We start from the raw sequence: 20,914 nt of genomic DNA, 5'->3' as shown, positions 1-20,914 counted from the left end.
ATAGGCGTTGATGTCGCTGTAGCTGAGGTAGGAACTACCAATAGGCTAGGCTTTCAACTTTTGATGTATCAGATTATGTATATTTATGAACTGTAATAATGGAAAAGAAAATGTAAATTTATTCAGAAAACCTTTTAAGGTGTATTGGCAGATAATTGTGGAATAAAATGACTTGTGATTATTTTTGGATGTTAATCTCTGAGACTATAACGTGTGGTGTGTGTGTTTATTGTGGGGTCACAGTACAGAGTAGTTGATTAATTATTAAGATTGGGTGTTATTAAGGGAAATGGAACTCGTGACAACCCGGATCCCCGACCCCGGATTTGGGGGTGTTACAGAAGTGGTATCAGAGCTAAACGTTATAAACCTCAGAGATGATGCGACGTTAAGATAATAAGTTCACTAAGAAAATAAGAAATCTTGCCAAGTTCATAGTCGGACTACCTAACTTAGTACTGACAGTTAAAACCCTTATGGGAACCCTTATAAATATCGTGATAGAAGCATAGTTCGTTATCGTATATGGTAGCGGGACTCCGAACCCTGAGGTTGAGAAGCAACAACGCGATGATGTTTTATTAAGTAATTGGAGATCAGATTGTGGATCCAATAGAGCGTCTTAACGCAGGACCAGATGATGTTCATATTGAGGATGTAGTGGTTGAGGATGTTGTCCTGGATGGGATTGTTGCTGAGGAGGATCTCGTGGAGGATCCTAACAAGAATGAATAAAGGACCACTGAGGAATTGATGACCATGGTTAGGGCGACTACCAGAGGTAGGATTGGCCGGTCACTACCGGAGGTTCGTTCAAGTTTATAAAGATAGTAGCCCCTTTGACGTGGCTTACTCGTAAGACTAAGAAGTTTGAATGGACAGAGAAATACGAGAAAAGATTTTAACAACTAAAGCAAAGGTTGGTGGCGGCCCCTATGTTGGCGTTGCCAGATGGAAAAGGAGATTTTGTGATTTGTAGTGACGCTTCGCATAAGGAATTAGGGTGCTTCTTATACAGCATAGCAAGATAATCGCGTCCGCGTCAAGACAATTAAGGGAATATAAAATTCGATATCCCCACCCATGAGCTTGGGCTCGTGGCAATAGTTTTGCCCTAAATATTGGAGGCACTACTTGTATGGAGAGAAGTGCGAGATTTGCACAAGCCATAAGTGCTCTAGTGCATTTTCACGCAGAAAGAGCTCAACATACGCTAGAGGAGACGGTTAGAGCTAAATAAGAATTATGATTGGGAGATTCTTTATCATCCGGGGAAAGCCAATGTGGTGGCTGATGCCCTTAGTAAAAAGGAGAGACTCAAGATAATAATGTCTTTGGGAGAGTTTATAAGAGATTTTGAGAAAATGGAAATGGAAGTGAAGGTAACCGGAGCCGGTACCGAAAAGCTGTTTGAGATTGCAATACAGACCAAATTATTGGAAAAGAATATATTGTGCCAGAAAAAGTGATGAAGGAAGGCAAAGAGCCAACAATTAGATCAAAGATTAATACCGAGAAAGATGAGAAGGGAATAATAAGGTATTCCTACAGAATTTGGGTTCCAAATGTTCAAGAGCTTAAAGATGAGATCTTAGATGAAAGCTAGTTTGAGGAATAAGATTTAGAGCAAACCCTGAACCTGATAGTCAGGGAGGTCGCCATCAAGAAAGAAAGAACCCATAACATAATAGAGTGGAAAACAAGGTTTTTATTGTATAAGATAACCCCGATTATGGGAGAAGGTTGAAACATTTCATACTAAGGAAACAGAAAGTCGAGTAAGGAAAGGAGACCCGAGACGGCACTCCTATACGGCAATTCATGGACCTTTCTAAAAAGGACTTAGACTATTATCCCCAACCACCACCCTGAGGAAGCAATGCGGTGAGAAATTCTTTCAGGACCTTTAAGTCTCTAAGCTCTCAGAGTTCCAAGGAACAGGTTGACCTAGTCGAGGTAAAAGCCTGGCTAAAGGAAATATAGGAATCATTTGAGATTCTAAATGATTGACGAATCACAAAAGACTGTTTTGTCACTTACCCTCTTAAGAGAAAGACCACCCGCTGGTGAAAGTCCAAGGAAGGCACGGGGCCAGAGGTTACAATAAACTGATTAAAGTTCAGTCAATTGTTTTCAGGAAAGTACTTCCCAAGGTTATGGAGATAGTGTAAAAGCTTTAAAGACAGAACAAAGGCAGACGAGTATGATGAATTATGAATCTAAGTTGTAAAGGTTATCAAGATTCGTTCTGAGGACACGAATCCAGAATGACGGGATGTTGAAATCAATGCTTACGTTGTGTTGGTTCATGAAATAATGATAAGAGAAAGGAAAATAAAAAGAAACTGAAGTGGAAAGGAATATAAAGGCAATAGAGTTTGAGGAATGATAAAGGACTTGGGTATGAGGAAACCCTAAAGACTCGTAGCAATAGAAATAGAAAAGTATGTAATCGTCAGGATGAGGGTGATTCACCATGAGTTAAAATTGATGGTTGAAGGCACAAGAGATACATATATTTTATCCCCTGTAAGTTGGGAGGATTCGAGGAAATCTTGAGATAATTCGAAGGATAAATAATGAGACGTGGATAGACTGAGGAGACAAGGAAGTAAGAAATTAGGAAAATTGGATGAAGGAAGTGACCTTCAAGAATGTGAAGTGTAAGACCGGTGGCTTGATACCCAGAAAGGGAGACGCCAGGTATGAAAGATATCCCAACATTGAGATGACTGTTGAAATAAACAACAAAAGTAAATAGGGAATTATTAAGAAGAAGTTCCCGTTGAACACGACCAATATCTTCCAGAACATCCTTGTTATTGTTACCAAATTAGGTAAGAAAAGCGGATGACCATTGTTATCTTTTGGAGGCCATATGGATTGACCTTAATTTGAATAAGGATGCTATTATGAAATTAGGTATAGACTATCGAGGTGGGAATGATGAATAAGATAATCTATCAAGGATATATGACTTGATTTATCCATGGAAGGATGCAAGTACCTTTTTAAAGGTGGGATTAAGGATATAACTTCGATAACTTGAGATGAACCATAGGGGAATACATGAAGGTTGGCATTTCACCCTTAATAGGGATAGTATGAGTTTTGACAGTATGAATTGGAAAATATTAAGGTAATGATGACCTTTAAGTATCAGTGGAGAAAATTTTTCAGAAACATATAGATAATGGTTCTAGTATTAGTAAAGGGTATTTTGATATGCCCTATATCTAGGGAATACAGGAGGAACGAATCAAGGATAACCTTAGGGGTTTTACAAGGAGAAAGGTAATATTCAAAATTCTCAAGAATAGAAATGTTGATAAAGGAGATATGACGTAATTATAATGATGCCAAGTGGGGCACGTGCTAAACCACGAGAAAGTATGGATCGAACCAGTAAAGGTCGAAATTGTTCAGGGCAATTAGGACCTAAGATAAAAGATGTTCTAAGTATGATTGAGAGTCAGTCGTGACAGTGATTAACCTCTAAAGACTGAGGCAATAACTTATGGAAAAATGGTGATATTTTTTTTTTACTCATCAGATTTTAAGGAAAACATCTTCACAAAAGCAGTGATTGAAATAAGGTAGAAAATTTATTTGGAGGTGGTTAAAATGACATTGACTTTAAGGAAATTTTACCATCAGGAAAGGCCAAAGAGGTGGCCGACACTTTAAATGTAACAGGATAATTATAGGCGCTCGTGCGAGAGGAATACAGTGATGATGGTTGAAGCCGGGAAGGTTGTATTACGGTTCGGAAGATTGACATTCCTTCTGATGACTGTGCAATACTCAACCGTAATAGTAGTTGGGTAAAGGTTTAATTCGTGTAATCGCCATTAGCGGGCTATCTATCTCAGAAGATACTATCTTGAGATAAGCCAGGACCATGTTTCAAAAAGGACTAGACGAACCCTTGAGTTAAGTCTTCTATTTAAGGCGTGCGATTAAAAATGGTATTAACCTGCTATCGTTGCTTTGACTGAAACTCTTTTGCAATTTTATCTGCTTCATGTCATGTATGTATGTCAGGATCAAGAGTGTTCTTCATGAATCATAAATGGTGATTATGTTACCTCCTTAGAAGGATTTGATACGACATGTATGGACTCCGTATGGTTAGATATTAAGATTTCATGGAACGTGAATGACGACAGTAGGTCAGTAGTGGACCATAGTTATGCAGCAATGATTCTGCGAGTAATGAGCTGATTACAACCGTGAGAGTTGCATTGGAATGGAGGTTGAGATTAAGTACCACTAATCGGGTCGTGTTGACGTATAAGTTATCTTTGATAGAAAAACTAGGTCGATTATTTACCTATTGAGTATCCATTCCTTCTTATCAATAGGGAGTCGTGTTACTATATGAGGAAGGTTGCGGTGCAAGCATAGAATTCTAGTAACGATGATGTCTAGAATGAGATCCCAGATTCGATTTTCGATATCGAGGGAGTTTCAAAGGTGATTGTGTATAAGCTCGAGGAAGAGCATGGGTCCATAGAATGATGGACGGAATAGCAAAAATATTTAGGCATGTGAAATACGATGCGATAATACTTGATGTTGATATAAATACATATATGTTTTGTTCTCCTATGAAAAACCTCTATAGTTCAGAGGTAGATTCCAAGCCAGATATTTTATGGCAATATTTTTTTACATATATACAATTATCTTCAGTTCGTTCTTTTCTCTTCTTTTCATTTTGTATAAGTTGAGAAGAACAACCCTTCCAGAAGGGGAGGTATTGCCGAATGACTATCTATCTGTGTGATAGAAGCCTAGTAGGATACCACATGTTATTTAATTGCTTGTCAAGTACTAAAGGCTGGCCACCTTCTGTACTAACTATGCAATAAAACAAGTGTTCATGATCATAGTGATCTCTCAATAAATTCTTTTACTTCTATACGAAGGATCGAGCTTTCAAAGATGGAAGCCGCTAGAAATGAAGTAGTATCAGTGCAGGGGTATTCCGATTCTAACGCGTTCGTGATACTAAGGTTGACGCGTTTATTTAAATGTTATAGAACGCTAGCGAGCAAAAGTGTAACCAGTATGATATTAGGTATGGAAGATAGTAACAATTACGAACTGGAAAAGAGTGGGTATTGAAAAGCAAAAGCTATGCTAGAAGCTATGATGAGGGTCTGTGCGATAGACTTGAAAGAGTTTGGAATGATCACTTAGCACGAATTGAGTTTTCTTATGACGATGGATGATATGACAGTGTTGGAATGTCGCCTTACGAGGCCCTATACAGAAAGAGATGCCGATCTCCCTTATATCAGAATGAAGTTGCAGAGTGCTTGATGTTCGGACCAACAGTGGTCCAAGGGACCAAGGATATAATAGATCTAATCAAAGGACGACTGGTAGTAGCCCAAGATGGACATAAGAGGTATGCTGATTTGACTCGAAAGGACAAAGAGTATGAAATAGGGGACCTAGTAATGTTATAGGTATCCCTTGGAAAGGATTGATGAGGATCAGAAAGAAAGGAAAGCTAAGTCCACAAATTGTTGGACCCTTGGATATATTAAGAAGTATTGGGAAGTTAGCATATGAGCTAGCCTTACCCCAGAACATGTAGAAAGTCATAACGTGTTTCACGTATCAATGTTAAGAAAGTGTAATTCGGATGCCAGACAAATAGGGGCATATGAGCGCATAGACATGCAACCCGACGTAACCTATATGGAGCAACCAGGAAGGGTTATAGAGTGAAAAGGAACAAGTACTTAGGAGAACGATTATAAAACTAGGCAGAGTTTGGTGGTGGGACCACAATATGGGAAAATTTACTCGAGAGTTAGAAAGTGCAATGCTAAGAGAGTATCCCTATTCATTTTCTATCTGATTCCGGGACGGAATCCTTTTAAGGAGGGGAGACTGTAATAACCCCCAATTTTTTTGGAAATTTTTGAAACCCTTATGAATAGTGTTTTGCTGAATGAGAAAACTTTTCATGCCACACTATGTAGGGGTTCTGTTATTGGTCTTCTGGGATATTATTAGTACTCTATGTGGTATATAAGTGTATGTAAAGATCGTCAGAATCCAATTCCGAACACTTTGATTTTTCCCGGAAATCCACTAGATACGGAAAGAATTGAGTATAAGGTAACAGGATAAAAAGGATTTAAATTAAAGGATTATAAGAGAGGATCATAAAAGGAATATAATATATTGAGAAAGGTTAAGGAAACCCAAGTAATAAGATCCCGGGTATGATCCCTCAAACGATAAACGAAAACGAAAGTTAAGCGAACCGTATAATAGATCAGCGGTCATTAGGCAAACAATTAGGAAGCTAATCAAAGAGATTAGAGGGGATGATGTCACCCAACCAATGAGAAGAGGGCAAGTAAGGGATGATGACATAACAAATGTGACATAAGCATGACATGAGGGGGAAGGAGGTGTGGTTGATTTAGAACCACACAAATTTGATGGTTAAAAAGGTAATTAACCAAAAGCAAGCTAAAAACAACCAACCAAAACAAATCAAAGCAAAACACAAAAAAAAAATTCATCTTCATCATCTTGCTCTCGGCTTTTGAAAGAAAAACAAGGAGGAGTTTTTCAAAAACTCAAGCTACACACCTTCAAAAATTATAAGGTTTGTTTCTTTAGCTTCCATAATTCATAACTTAGTTATGCTATAAGTTTGGATCCAAGAATCCAAGGTTTACCTAGTTAATCAATTCCTAAAAGTTTAGGGTGAATAATGACTTTCAAGAACAAATTTTTGATTCTTGATTTTATTTGTAAGGACAAGGTAGCTTAAGCATAGATCAAGGCTTCCATGGGCATTCCAAGGATCTTTCATGGATTAAAAGCTTCAAGGAAGGTATAAACTCCAAACCCTAGCTTTAGTTTTGAGTATTTAGGAATGGTTATGAGTATTATAGTATATGTGAAGCATGAAACTTGTTTGTTTAAGAGTTTGGGTTGGAATGGTGGTGATTGATTTGTTGAAATCTTAAGATTTGGTTAAAGAATGTAGTATAGTTTAAATTCAAGTTTTAGGAGTAAGTAAATGGATTATAATGAGTTGGTTTGGGGCTGTTATAATGTATTTTGGATGGAGTTTGGATTGGGTTGTGAATTGGGGTTGAATTGTGGTTGTTTTGAGTTGGTTTAAATTTGGGAAATCGCGTAAACATAGCTGTCGTAATGTCCGATTTACTTTAGACTTCTTTTGTTCATAACATTTGGACCCGAGAACTCCCTGATAGATTATGAACATTGCCATGTTTAGATAGTTCATGTTACGAGCTTCGTTTTGATATGTAGTTCGTTTGATTCCGATGAACGGTTTAGGAGAAACGACCATTTTAAGTAACGACGTTTCGCGAACGAACCCTTACCCCTCGCCTTACTTTTAAACATAGGTTAAAGACCTTAAAGGACTAATTGAAGTATGAAACAATTATGTAAGGTGGATTAGGAAGTTAGTAAAGTACTCGCGAAAGAGTCGCCTTAAAATTCGTAACGGTTAATTTATTAAAATTTGTGGAGCCGAGGGTACGCGAGCGATTAACGCAAATCGTTAAGCGCGAAAGCGAACATTAGGACTCTAAATGGTTAAAGTCTAGTTTCTTAAGTGACCGGGGTCTAATTCCGACTTATGTTGTTGTTCATAGGTTATCGGGACCCACTCTAAGCTTAAGTCTATCCGGGAGCACTCAGGCAAGTTTTCTATCCGTTAACTGTTGTTGTGATGTATACACTTGTATATGCATTATCTTGTAATAGATGCATGACGGTTATATTAGCAAATTCTTGCGATATATTGTAGCATGTGATATGGTACATATGCATGCCTATTTTGTATTCTTGCCATATATATCTGTTGGTTCAGTTGATAATACCTATGCTAGAGAATAGCGGTAAATTGCATATACCCTTAGTATAGGGACCCAAAGGTGAAAACATTTTCTAAAACCGGGAGTCGAGGATCCCGAGTAGATTTTATATATATATATATATTTATATATATATGGTTATAATTTTCCAAACTATTAATCGAATAAGGTTTATTCGATAACTTTATTTTATTATTGAATACTATTTCGAATATTCATCCGAGGACTTATGACTCCTTTATTTTATTTAATGAATATTATTTGAATATTCATTCGAGGACTTATGACTCTGTTTATTATATTTAATGATTATTAATTGGATATTCATTGGAGGATGTATGACTCCGTTTATTTTATTTAATGAATATTATTTATAATATTCATTCGAGGTATTATGACTCCGCTTATTATTTAATAATATTCTTTATTTTATTAAAGAATAATGTTTCGATAATCAAACTTATTTTCGATTATTCAAATAAAGATAGTACTTTCATATAAGTATATCTTTGGTTATTTAATATCCATTTCAAGTATAAGTTTTAAAACTTCTACTTCATTTATTTTTATAAGGATTATCTTTATGTGAATATTATTTAAATAATAATATTCAGATATTTTCTAATATATCGGGACTGATTTATTTTAATAAATCAGCAGTACTCCAAACATTCTTAAAAATATTTTCGAGTCTTCAAAATGATTTTTAAAGTTAGAGTGGACCCCAAAACTCATTTTTTTATATTTAAGATCTTCCTTTCAAAGGGGATTTAAATACTCGCTCAAAACCTGGGGGATCCAGCTCTGTGGTGCATTTTACATTCGCAACGTGGTTGCTGTTTTGAGAAAACAAATGAATTGATTACTTACCCAACGTTCGGGAAGTAAGCCCATCTAATTGAGTCGGCATAAGCGACAGGCCGGGGTACGGTCTATCAAAGTGTAAGTGGCTGGGTGGCAGTCCATCAACGCGTAAGAGGCCGGGTGACGGTCCAGCACAAGGTCCTTATGTGGCCAGGGTGATGCGGTGGGGGATTCATCCATCTACTAGTAGAAAAGGTTACTTATTGGTATCTTTGCCTGATCAGCAAGATATCAGGTTTATGCCAAAATTTCTTTTCTTTCTAAATTCATTGGATATTGCAACCCTGTTCATACTTTACATGACAGAGGTTTTCAGGAAATGTATGAGAGATATATATAGGTGTATATATATATCGGAACTTAATGAAGTATCTCGTAACATCATTTCATTCAATAATATTTCAAAGATTGAATCTATTCAAGTATTATCTTGTAGTCTCATCTATGTGATGAAATTTTGAACTAATTATAACTTGAACGGTGGTAGTTCAAGTAGTATTTGGAAAAGATATAAGTATATTGGAGTATCTTGTAACTTCATCTTTATAACTTATATCTAGTAAATGATTATCTTATGCATGACAAAGATTTTCAGAAAAACGTTGAGACAAGGTTAGACTGCAACGGTATTTTTATACAGTTTTACACTGGAACTTTGTGTATATTATACATGGAAGAGGACTTCCAAGATTTTGAAAAGTATATATGTATATATACTGAATATTTTGCGACTTCATCGCATTAAGATATCAAACTTGGTTCATTTCTTTTGACCAAGACTTTCATGAGTACTATGAGAAGGCTCATATATTGTTAATCATTATACATATTATTTTGGTGGGCTTGCTGCTCACCCTTGCTTTCTTCTTTCATCACACAACAACAGATAGAAAAGATGAACAGGACCAAGCTCCCGATTCGCGAGCGGATAGGAAACGTTCCGCAGTTTCCTATAGGCGTTGATGTCGCTGTAATTGAGGTAGGAACTACCAATAGGCTAGGCTTTCAACTTTTGATGTATCAGATTATGTATATTTATGAACTGTAATAATGGCAAAGAAAATGTAAATTTATTCAGAAAACCTTTTAAGGTGTATTGGCAGATAATTGTGGAATAAAATGACTTGTGATTATTTTTGGATGTTCATCTCTGAGACTATAACGTGTGGTGTGTGTGTTTATTGTGGGGTCACAGTACAGAGTAGTTGATTAATTATTAAGATTGGGTGTTATTAAGGGAAATGGAACTCGTGACAACCCGGATCCCCGACCCCGGATTTGGGGGTGTTACATATAATATCTATTCTTGCCAATAAGGATGGTCCAAGCAAGTTCCCGAAGAATGGATCTCAACTAAGTCATGAGATGAAAGAAAAGTTCACCCAATTTTTGATAAAGAACCTTGATGTTTTTGCATGGAGTCATTCAGACATGGTTGAGATTGATCCAGGAGTAATGTGCCACTTAGGGCTGTAAACGAATCGAACTGTTTATGAACAGTTCGTTATCGGCTCGTTAATGAGCCAAACCGAGCTCGATCACAAAAAATGTTCATTAAGAAAAACGAGCTCGAGCCGAGCTTAAAGCTATCCAACTCGAGGTCGGCTCGTGATCGATAGCTCGAGATCGGTTCGTTAGTAGCTCGAAAAAACTATATATTTCATGATTTATATTTATTTAAATACTTCAAATTTTTTTAAATTAAAATTACACTTTGTCAAAAACTGATATGTGAGGTAATAATAGTAATTGAACTCGATAATCATATATATACACATATATATACTGTGAAAGAAATATGACTGAGAAGTGAGAGTGAGACTTACTAAATATGAATCTTGTTCGATTACGAATCTGAGATTTGATTGAGTCTTGTTCGAGTGAGAATGAGGTGTGGAGTGCGGTCATGCTACGGCTTAGCATTTAGGATTTTAGGATTTTACTTTTATAATTTTAGATTTTAGTTTTCTTCAGAGTTCAGCCATTTATTGGAGATGGGTTGGGCTGGGCCTGTAATTTAAATTTAGTTTGGGCCTGTAAATCTTTAAAAAAATACAATTTTTGACCTATTAACGATATACTCGATAACAACTCGAAATGGAGTTGATTCGTTAGTGCTCGATACCAGCTCGAGTTCGGCTCATTTCCTTAATGAGCTCAAACTCGAATAGAACTTTTAATCGGTAAGGAAGCTCGGCTCGGCTCGAGATCGTTAAGAAAAAATCAACGTTCGGTTCATTTATGCCAAAACTCGGCTCGACTCGGTTCGTTTACAGCCCTAGTGCCACTGTTTGAACACCTTTTCTATTTGTATGGGTATATGATAAAAGCGTCATCCGGTGAGTGGGGAGAGAGTGGCTTTGAAGGAGGAAGTGGATTGATGGTTGGACATTGGGCTAATCAAGGAATCTTTCTACCTGGAGTGGCTTGCAAATCCAGTACTGGTGAAGACACCAAATGGAAAATGGAGGACATGTGTGTATTTTACAGATCTGAACAAAGCTTTCCAGAAGGATAGCTATCCACTCCCACGGACTGACAGTTGGTCGATGTAACGGCGGGACATGCCTTGCTAAGTTTCATGGACGCGTACTCTAGATATAATCAAATTCCCATCTACGGCCCCGATCAGGAGCATAAATCCTTCATTACTGACAGAGGGTTGTATTTCTATATAGGGATGTAATTTGTTCTGATCAATGTGGGTGCAACGTACCAATAATTGGTGATCATGATGTTCAAAAATTAGATTGGGAAAACCATGAAAGTTTATGTGGATGATATGTTGGTTAAATCTAAGGAGGCGGATGACCATGTAAAACACCTAATGGAGATGTCCAACATTCTGAGGAGATGTCGCATGAAGTTGAACTCGTAAAAGTGTGTGTTCAGAGTAAAATAAGGACAGTTCCTTGGATTCATTGTCAATCATAAGGGGGTTGAGGCTAACCCGCAAAGATTAAGGCATTGCTTGACATGAAAGCACCTAAAAATATGAAGCAAGTGCAAAGCTTTACTGAAAGGATTGTTGCGTTAAATCTCTTTATGTCCAAATCATCTGACAGATGCAAATAGTTCTTCAAAGTAATTAAGGATGACGGGAAAGATTTTACATGGATACCAGAAAATGAGGAGGTCTTCAAAAAAATAAAGGAACAACTGGGACATCCTCCCATATTATCAAATCTAGTGGACCGAGAAACTTTGATTATGTACTTGGCAGTCTCTGAATATTCAGTCAGCAATATGCTGGTAAGAGAAGAGGACAGACAACAATCACCAGTGTACTATGTGAGTAAGAGGTTACATAATGCTGAGACTCATCATACAGTATGGATAAATTGGTTTTAATGCATTAATCTTTGCATCATGGAAGTTGTGCCCATATTTTCAAGCTCACAAAGTTGAAGTACACACAGCATATCCACTACGATAAGTCCTCCACATACCCGAATCAGCAGGAAGGATGTTGAAATGGGCTATGGAATTGGGGCAATTCGACTTAGAATACATGCCACGCACGACATCAAAGGACAAGCCCTAACAGATTTCCTACGAGAATTTGACATTGAGATTGATAATAAGGCCTTGGTAGCCTTGTATCCACCATGTCCTGAAAGAGTTTTTGACATGTTGCTAGAAGAAAAGCTTTTGTATCCTTGATGGATTTTATATGTAAACGGTGCGTTTAATAATGAAGGGGCAGGCGTGTGCATAGTACTTGTGTCTCCGAAAGGACATCATCTGATGAGTGTTATTCACTTCAAGTTTCGTGCTATAAATGACAATGTAGAGTACAAGGCTCTGATCAATAGTCTGAAGATTGCTTTAGAGATGGGCGTTCTGAATTTGATCGCTAAGAGTGATTGAGAGATGGTGGTGAACCAAGTGAATGTGGGGTTCCAAGCTTGAGGACCCCCAACAGAATTATACTTAAGGTGTGCGCAGCGGTTACTTAGAAAATTCAAGGAGGTAAAGCTGGAATGTGTACCATGAGAGAAGAACAGCAATGTAGATGCTTTGGCCAAAATGGACTGTCAATAGGAAGCTGTATTATTAGGATCTATACCATTGGAAATCCAGGAAGTCTCAAGCATTCTAGAGGTGAAAGTGATGCAAATAGATGAGACACCTGAGGAAACATGGATGACACTCATTCTTGCCTACATTGTTAAGGGAACACTCCCTGAAGAGAAGTTTAAAGCTAGGCGACTTCGATACCAGGCTACAAGGTATGTGGTGTATGATGGGATATTATACAAAAGAGGTTTCAATCAGTACCTGCTCAGACGTGTTGACGAGAAATAGGGAATTACGTCCTGAGAGAAGTACATGAAGGAATCTGCAGCAATCACTCAGGGGGTAACTTGTTGGAAATAAAAATATTAAGCCAAGGTTACTACTAGAGTACTATGAAAAAGGACGCCGCAAACTTTTCTAGAGCATGTGATCGATGTCAACACTTTGAAAAATACTTATCTATGCCTGCAACGCTCTTGACATTCTTGATGAGCCTATGGCCATTCTCCATGTGGGGGATTGATCTTATTAGAGAGCTCCCGAAAGTTAAAGGGGATGTCAAGTATGCAGTGGTCGCGGTTGATTACTTCACTAAGTGGGCTGAAGCCATGCCGTTAGCAACCATCACTGCTAAAAAATCAAAGACTTTGTCTTCAATTCCATCATGTGCAGATTTGGGATCCCCTAAAAGCTGTTTCTGATAACGGGAAACAGTTTGATAGCAAGGAGTTGCGAAAGTTGTGTTAGGATTTGAAAATCAAGAAGAATTTTACGGGGGTGTATCACCCGCAAATTAATGGACAAAATGAAGCTATCAACAAAATCATAAAAATACTCTCAAGATCAAGCTGGAGGAATACAAAGGGAGTTGTCTTGATGAACTCCCGAAGGTCCTATGGTCTTACAACACGACCCCGAGATCCACTACGGGAGAATCTTCTTTTTATGCTCACCTAAAGATATGAGGTTATGGTTCCCGTGGAAGTTGATTCGGGATTGCTTCATAGGGATCATTATGCAGAAGGAGACGCGGAGGTTAATCAGAGGCTTCATTTAGATCTCTTAGAGGAAGCAAGGCAAAACTCTCGGCTGAAGCTTGTGGCTTATCAACAACGTGCAGCAAGGTACTACAAGAAGAAGGTAAAGGGACAATAGCAGAAAGTTGGAGATCTGGTGCTTAGGAAAGTGATGCCAAACATAAAGAATCCCCATCATGGAGTGTTTGGAACTAATTGGGAAGGACCATACAAGATCAAAGCAATACTTTGGAAAGAGACTTATCATCTTGAAGACTTGGAAGAAAGGCGTGTTCCGCCAATATGGAATGCAGAACACCTTCAGAATTATTATCAGTAAGGCGCGGCTACGGCCTCTTACCTATTATTATTTATATTTACAATTGATTTAAGTAGGGCTATGCCTGAATAGTAGACTGAAAGAAATAAAATTCCTTCTAGCCTAGGGGGTAGTGCACGTACTAATAATTTTTAGAAATGTGGATTAAATAATCTATAAAATTATTATACGAGTCAAATATTGTGTACAAATATTGATAATGACCAAGATTTCAATTCTAAAAATATGTTACTAACATGTGTGATGACCTGACTTATGTGTTATATGATTATGTGCATAATTGAGTCCCGATTTTTATCTTTAATTATTTTGTGAGTTATTTACTATCATACGGGTAGAAGATAGGGTATAAACGGGTACAATTATTGTACAAACCAATTAAATTAGTATTTTTATTTATAGATACTAATCAGACGAGGCAATACAATCCAGGGTTAGCTAGCAGTAGTAAAATTTGTCTTGATCGCATATCAGGCAAGTTTTCTCCCCTATTCAAATTACAGAATAGTGAAATACTTTACCTATCATTACACCATACACTAATCATGATAGTACGTATATTTCTTAATCATTCATTATGATAATTATTGATATTTTGAGTATATGACCTATGTCCTGGATAAATGCAATTCAGTTATCTTTCTTTTGATAATGTTTCTTACAATAATTCTTGTTATTCTAGAAAAGTTGAACGCTTCCACTCATATTCCATTTTCTTACGCATTATCTATATCTAGATACGAATTTGATGTTGGTATAACATCTAAGCATACCGATTGTTCTGGATGCTTATCTTATGGACTGAATGGTTACGGAAAGGGCCAGGGATGGACTAGACCCTTTGTTTTATTAAGACCAGAGTAGGCCTGGGTACCCGATATGATGGTGGGTCTATGCGGATGGGCATATGTCTGTACTGTATCCCGACTGATCAGCGGGTTATAGTGCATGTATTGGTTCTCGTGTCCAAAACATATGTTTATTGAGATTACCTATTTATTCTTAATCAGATTCACCTGTTTTACATTTATTGATACTTGTACATATATAATGTGAACTTATTGAGCAATTATGGCTCATTCTCATTGTTACTCCCTTTATCTTCCAGTTAAACTAGAGAATGAAGCCTGCTCACACTTGAGTGGTAAAGAAGCGTGTGAAAAGACGGGACCCTCTGGCACCTAAGGTACTAACCCCAATTCAGGAGGAGAGCTTTGAGTTACCTACCCAGGTGTATTTATGTAGTGTATATTGTATGTTAAAACTGAACTAGTTCTAAAACTTAACTAGACTTTTGGGTTGTAGTGTGTTTCTTATCAGAGTTATGTTGAGAATTTAAGTTAGAATATAATAATAGTAATGTTTGTGTTCTTGTTTCATACCATAACTTGAGATCGATCCTTAGTACTTAGATGGGGTCAGATGCATGTTTATTCAGATATATTATACAAGTTGATTTGTGTTTATGATTGGCCAGTAAGTCCCAAATCTAGACCCCAAATTTGGAGGACATAACATGCGTGGTGATTGAACAAGTTTTGGATCTCAATTAGTCAACCAATTTGTAAAGCTTCTTAAGATAAAAATAATATGATCTATGAATTAAATATTTGTAATATCTGGGATATATCGTGTAATTATTTTTGCTAATAAATAATTATTATATGTGTTCAGTATCTATTCTATGAATTATTTGTTAAGTGTTAAAAGTGTTTGAATGTTTAAAAATAATATTAATTGAGTATTTTAATTGTTATATGTTCAAAATAAAATATAGGTAATTGTCATTTCTTCCTAATTATTTTTATGACGATTTATGATTTTATAGGAAATATATGGATTTTATAAAATCTTTTTCCGAGTATTTAAAAACTATTTTATACAATCGGGAACCAACCGACGTCATCCGTTTTTACGTTTTTATAAATCGAAACTCTTTCGAAAACTCCTTCCTAACCGAATTGAAATATTCCGAACATTTTCCATGTTTCGACTTTTTCGATCCGGCGTACGGTTTGTCCTGCGCGGGTCCCGGCGTAATATTTTTGATACATTATTTGTTTCGGTAAATCGATAAAACTCGTATTTTCGATAAACGGGATCTTTTTATTAAACTATCACAATTATCACCTAGTAATACGTATAACCAGGCGCTAAGACCAAGACCGCAGTACAAATTGTACTGGTTTGGATAATTATCCCGAAAACCGGTACCGTTTGGATCAGTTTTTATAAATAAACATACCATTTTATATCCGGAATGATCTAACAGGATACTAAATTTTCGTAATTATAAATAGCCTTTACTGTATCTTATTCCGTATCAAAAATCATTTGCAGTAAGTAATTATATAAATTTCCAGAGAAAATTCATATATTCATAAACCTTTCTGAAAATCAAACCAACAATCGAAGGTGTTACCGGAGTCCGTTTGGAAAGCTCGAGTACTCAAAACGAAGGTCTTGAGGTGTACTATCAGATTCTGTGAACCACATACCTGTAGAAATCAAGGTTTATTTTCTGGAAATTTATTTATTTTCGAATTATTTTTATTAAAAATATGAATTTTTGTACGGATGATTGTTTGAATGATTTGATGATTGCATGTTGTAGAGCTTGTTTTCCTGATGATTTTCATATGTCATATGTCTGATTTGGAGTTCAATAACATGTTCAAAATTGAGTTTAATCTTCGAATTTTAAAATTAGGGCTTATAACCCGTATGAATGTTTTCAATTGAAATTTGGGGCTTTTTAATTTAGGGGTTATTAGCTGTTGATTTATAGTGGGTTGTGTTCCTTATGAAATTTATAATCGATTGATATATAGCTCGTTAACAGAGGATGTCTGAATCGAAGGGAGTTGTGTTTTGAAGTTTTCGATGTTTCGCTGGAAATCGACGATGTTCTTGGCCATTTTCCGGCCAGGACAAGGATGATTGATGTGTTTTGATTGCATGAATAGGTTCCTGGTGTTGTTTAGAGTATATCTGGAGCAGATGGTAAGGTGAGGGTGTCGGAATCGTGTTCTCCGGCCACCCTGTGTTTTCCGGCGACTGGAACTGTAAAATTACAGTTTAGTACCCCAATTATTGGGGATGATGAAGTTCAGTCCCTGAACTTTTCAGAGTTTGCAAATTTAGGATTCCTGTTTTAAAAATATTCAAAAATCATATTTTCTATTTATCTTAATTATGAAAATCCGTTTTTCATTTCTGAAAATTCTAAAAATTATTATTTTAATTCCAAAAATTATTTTTAATTCAAAATAAATCTGAATTAATTAGTTAATTAATTTCATTTAATATTTAATTGATTAATTGATCAATTAATTCGAAAATTAATTGATTAATTGATTTAATTAATTATTAATTGATTTTAATTAATTACTTAATTAGATTTAATTATTTAAAAATGATTTAAAAATTTCGAAGCTTTAAAATATTATTTTAAATTGTTTTCAAGGCGCGATAATTATTATAAAATTGTTTTGAAGCCAGATTTGGCCAACCGAACCTTGTTTATTACTCCAAAATTGATCCAACGACCCGTTTTAATTCTGAAAAATGTTTTAAAAATCATTTTAAATACCCAAAAGCCTATGTATGACCCGAGACTTCTTTATAAACGATATATCATTAATTATTTAACGTGTTATGTGTTATATGTGACTTTTTGGTTAACTGTCGGTCTATATATTCGATGTTTACTTGTTTATAGTATAACTTTCAATCCATTAATCGGATTTGGGTGAAACGAAGGGTAGATAGAAGTATATGTTGAATAGAATCATATGAGTTGAATATTGATAGATGCTTATGATATGTGAGCAGAAGAGGCAAGGCGTAGGAAAGGGAAATAGATAGTCGAGGAGTAGACGATTGTGATTGAAAGTTAGAGAAGTATAGCAAGCTAATACCAGGCAAGTGTTCTGAACTTTCTCAAGATATATTGTAGTGGATTGATAGTCCTGTTCTATATTGCAAGTGCTTTGAAGCACTGAACCCAAAACCCTAATTCCAGTTATTGATCTTGAGCCGTAAACTTTATTCGTTCTAAACCATTGATTGTTGTATACCCAAATACGCACCACAGATATACGATACTAATCCACAAATACATACAAACTAAATACCAAACACTGAACCGAATTACTTATATACTCAAACCATTGTACCTTATGATTTGAAAGACCAATTCCTGGTAACCCTGAAACATTGATTACTTTATTATCCAATTCTTCCATTACCTAACATCCAAGCTTTGAAAATGCCATATTCATTCTTATGCATATTGAAACCATTTCATTATTGAACGTCCAATGTTGTTAATGATTTTGTTTATTGCTCATTACTGTTTATTCTGTTATTATGTTAGAATTGAATTGTTTTTTATAAAACTGTAGACCAGATTCGTGGTCAGACCATATAATGGTCAAGTTAGGCCAATGTGTGCCTTGGATCCAGTAGTTAGAGCAGTGCTGTGTGCTTTGCTCGGGGTTAGTGCGTGATTGATCAGTAGCTTAACCTTGGTTTTTAAAATGAAAATATAATATCCAATTCAAAATCATAATTCATTGTGCACTCGATATCATAACCCTTTTTATTTGATGATCATTATTCTCAGTTTTGTCATTGTGACTTGCTGAGCTAGTTAGCTCATTTGTGCGATGTTGTTTATATTCTTTTCCAGTTAAGAAGGAACCAGTTGGTAACGCAGATCCCCAGTCCAGTGCGAGAGCTAGGGGTTCAGGTTGATCGAGTTAAGCTAGTAGGCTTCTTTTGGGATAATTCGAGTTTGTAAAAGTTTGTAATAATGTTAATACTCAGTTCTGAGTTTGAATAGTTGGGATTTGAATGTTTGTAATATAAGTAGGTGTGTTTGGCTTGTGTGCATACTTTAACCTGTTGCGGTCTGTGGTATTTGGTAAGTAGGGTCACTGCATATTATTATTATCTTTATTATTATTATAAGTTATAAATAAGGTGTGTGTGTGGACCCCAAACTTCTGACCCGGATTTGGAGGGCGCCACAGATTTGGTATCAGAGCTACAGGTTATAAGTCACTGACACAAGCCTAGACCGACGGGAATGGGTAGAGGGCTAAGATTAGAAGTAAGGAATAGAAAGATAGAACGTAGAGAGGTTGAGTGCTACGGTATAATAGGTATTAGTATGATTCGCGTCGTGGTTCGAGATTTTTATATTGTGATATGTTTCAGATAGCAGCGATGGCCGACTCTTTTATCCCTGTATCAGCTGATCACTCAGAGCCTTCAGTTGGAGGACCATCTTCAGATCCACATCCTGTTGTTCCACCAGTGTTGGCTATTTTACCTCCACCTGTGTTGCAGCCCTTACAACTGCAGGCTATTCCACCCCCAGGCATGAGGCCACCTATCAGAGGACCCCCACTAGCTGATTCAGATTCCACTGGGCATTCAGTTGCAGGTGCCCCATTCTAGTCTACATTGCCTCCAGTTCCTTATTACCGGTATGAGGCTCTTCTATTGGAGCGTGATACTTGTTGGCCCAGATTCAAGAGCTGCAGCATATCATCAGGACTATAGATATTGATCGTGGTGTGAGGGAGCTTCGAGAGGAGATCCATGTGACATGCATGATTCTTGAGGCTAGGCTACATGGAGCTACACTACCTGGCCGAGGCCCTGATGCACTTATGGGATGGGCTACTGAGGTGATGGAGGACTTTGAGAGGGTGGGAGGACCAGAGTTTCCTTGGAATTGAGTCAGAGATCCAGAGATGGAGATGCTGATTAGAGTTGTTATGGTTATGTAGTATGTACAGTAGTGTGTAGTGTGTATCAGTAGACTTTTTAGTTGTATTTATAGACTAGGTATGCTGACTAGTGAGTAGCTTGTTGTACCCTTTTTGCTTTTACTTCCGAAGCGTCTTTACGCTTGTACTACCCAAAACTTTTGATCTATATATATCAGTACATTTTCCTTTCCAGCATTGTCATTTACTTTACTGCACCTATTTTACTTTACCTTATTTATTGCACTAGTTATACCCCTGTGATACCATGTACCCTGTTCCTTTAACTGTTTATATTGTGTAAAGAAGCATGCAATTTACTTAGTTCAACTGTTACAACTGTTTTCAAAAAAAGATATTTCTGTTTACAAAACTTTTCCTTTATGCAAAGGATTTGATTTTAAAAGCTAAATAAGTTGTTTGATTCTTTATAGAAAAATGCCTCCCAGAAGAAATACCCGCATCAATACCCAGAATGAAGAAACGAACAACAACGACAACAATAACAAACAAGATGATACAAACCAGAATGCAAACCCAGGACCCATAGACCCAGCAATAGCCCAGATTCTCCAAATTTTGGCCCAACAAACAGTTCACTTGGCACAACAATAGCAAAGACAGACCAATCCCCAGGTAACTTTCAAAACTTTTCAGGCAGTAAACCCACCAGAATTCAAGGGTTCCTTAGGGCCGATTGAATGAAATGTTTGGTTAAAGGAGATAGGGAAGGCATTTGCCTTAGTGAAAGTAAGGTTGAGTTTGCAAGCTACTATTTGAAGAATGAGGCCACCTATTGGTGGGAAATGGTGAAGACATTGGAAGGTACGGATGTTATTACTTGGGAAAGGTTTAAGGAATTGTTTTTAGAAAAGTATTTTCCTCAGTTTGTTCAGGATCAGATGGAGCTGAAGTTTTTAGAATTAAAGCAAGGAAATATGTCAGTGGCAGATTATGAAAGTAAGTTCGAAGAGTTGTCAAGGTATGTGCCGTCATATGTGGATACTG

Source organism: Apium graveolens, chromosome 9 (genome assembly GCF_009905375.1).
Source record: "Apium graveolens cultivar Ventura chromosome 9, ASM990537v1, whole genome shotgun sequence".
Lineage (NCBI taxonomy): Eukaryota > Viridiplantae > Streptophyta > Magnoliopsida > Apiales > Apiaceae > Apium > Apium graveolens.
This window is presented reverse-complemented; position numbering follows the sequence as displayed.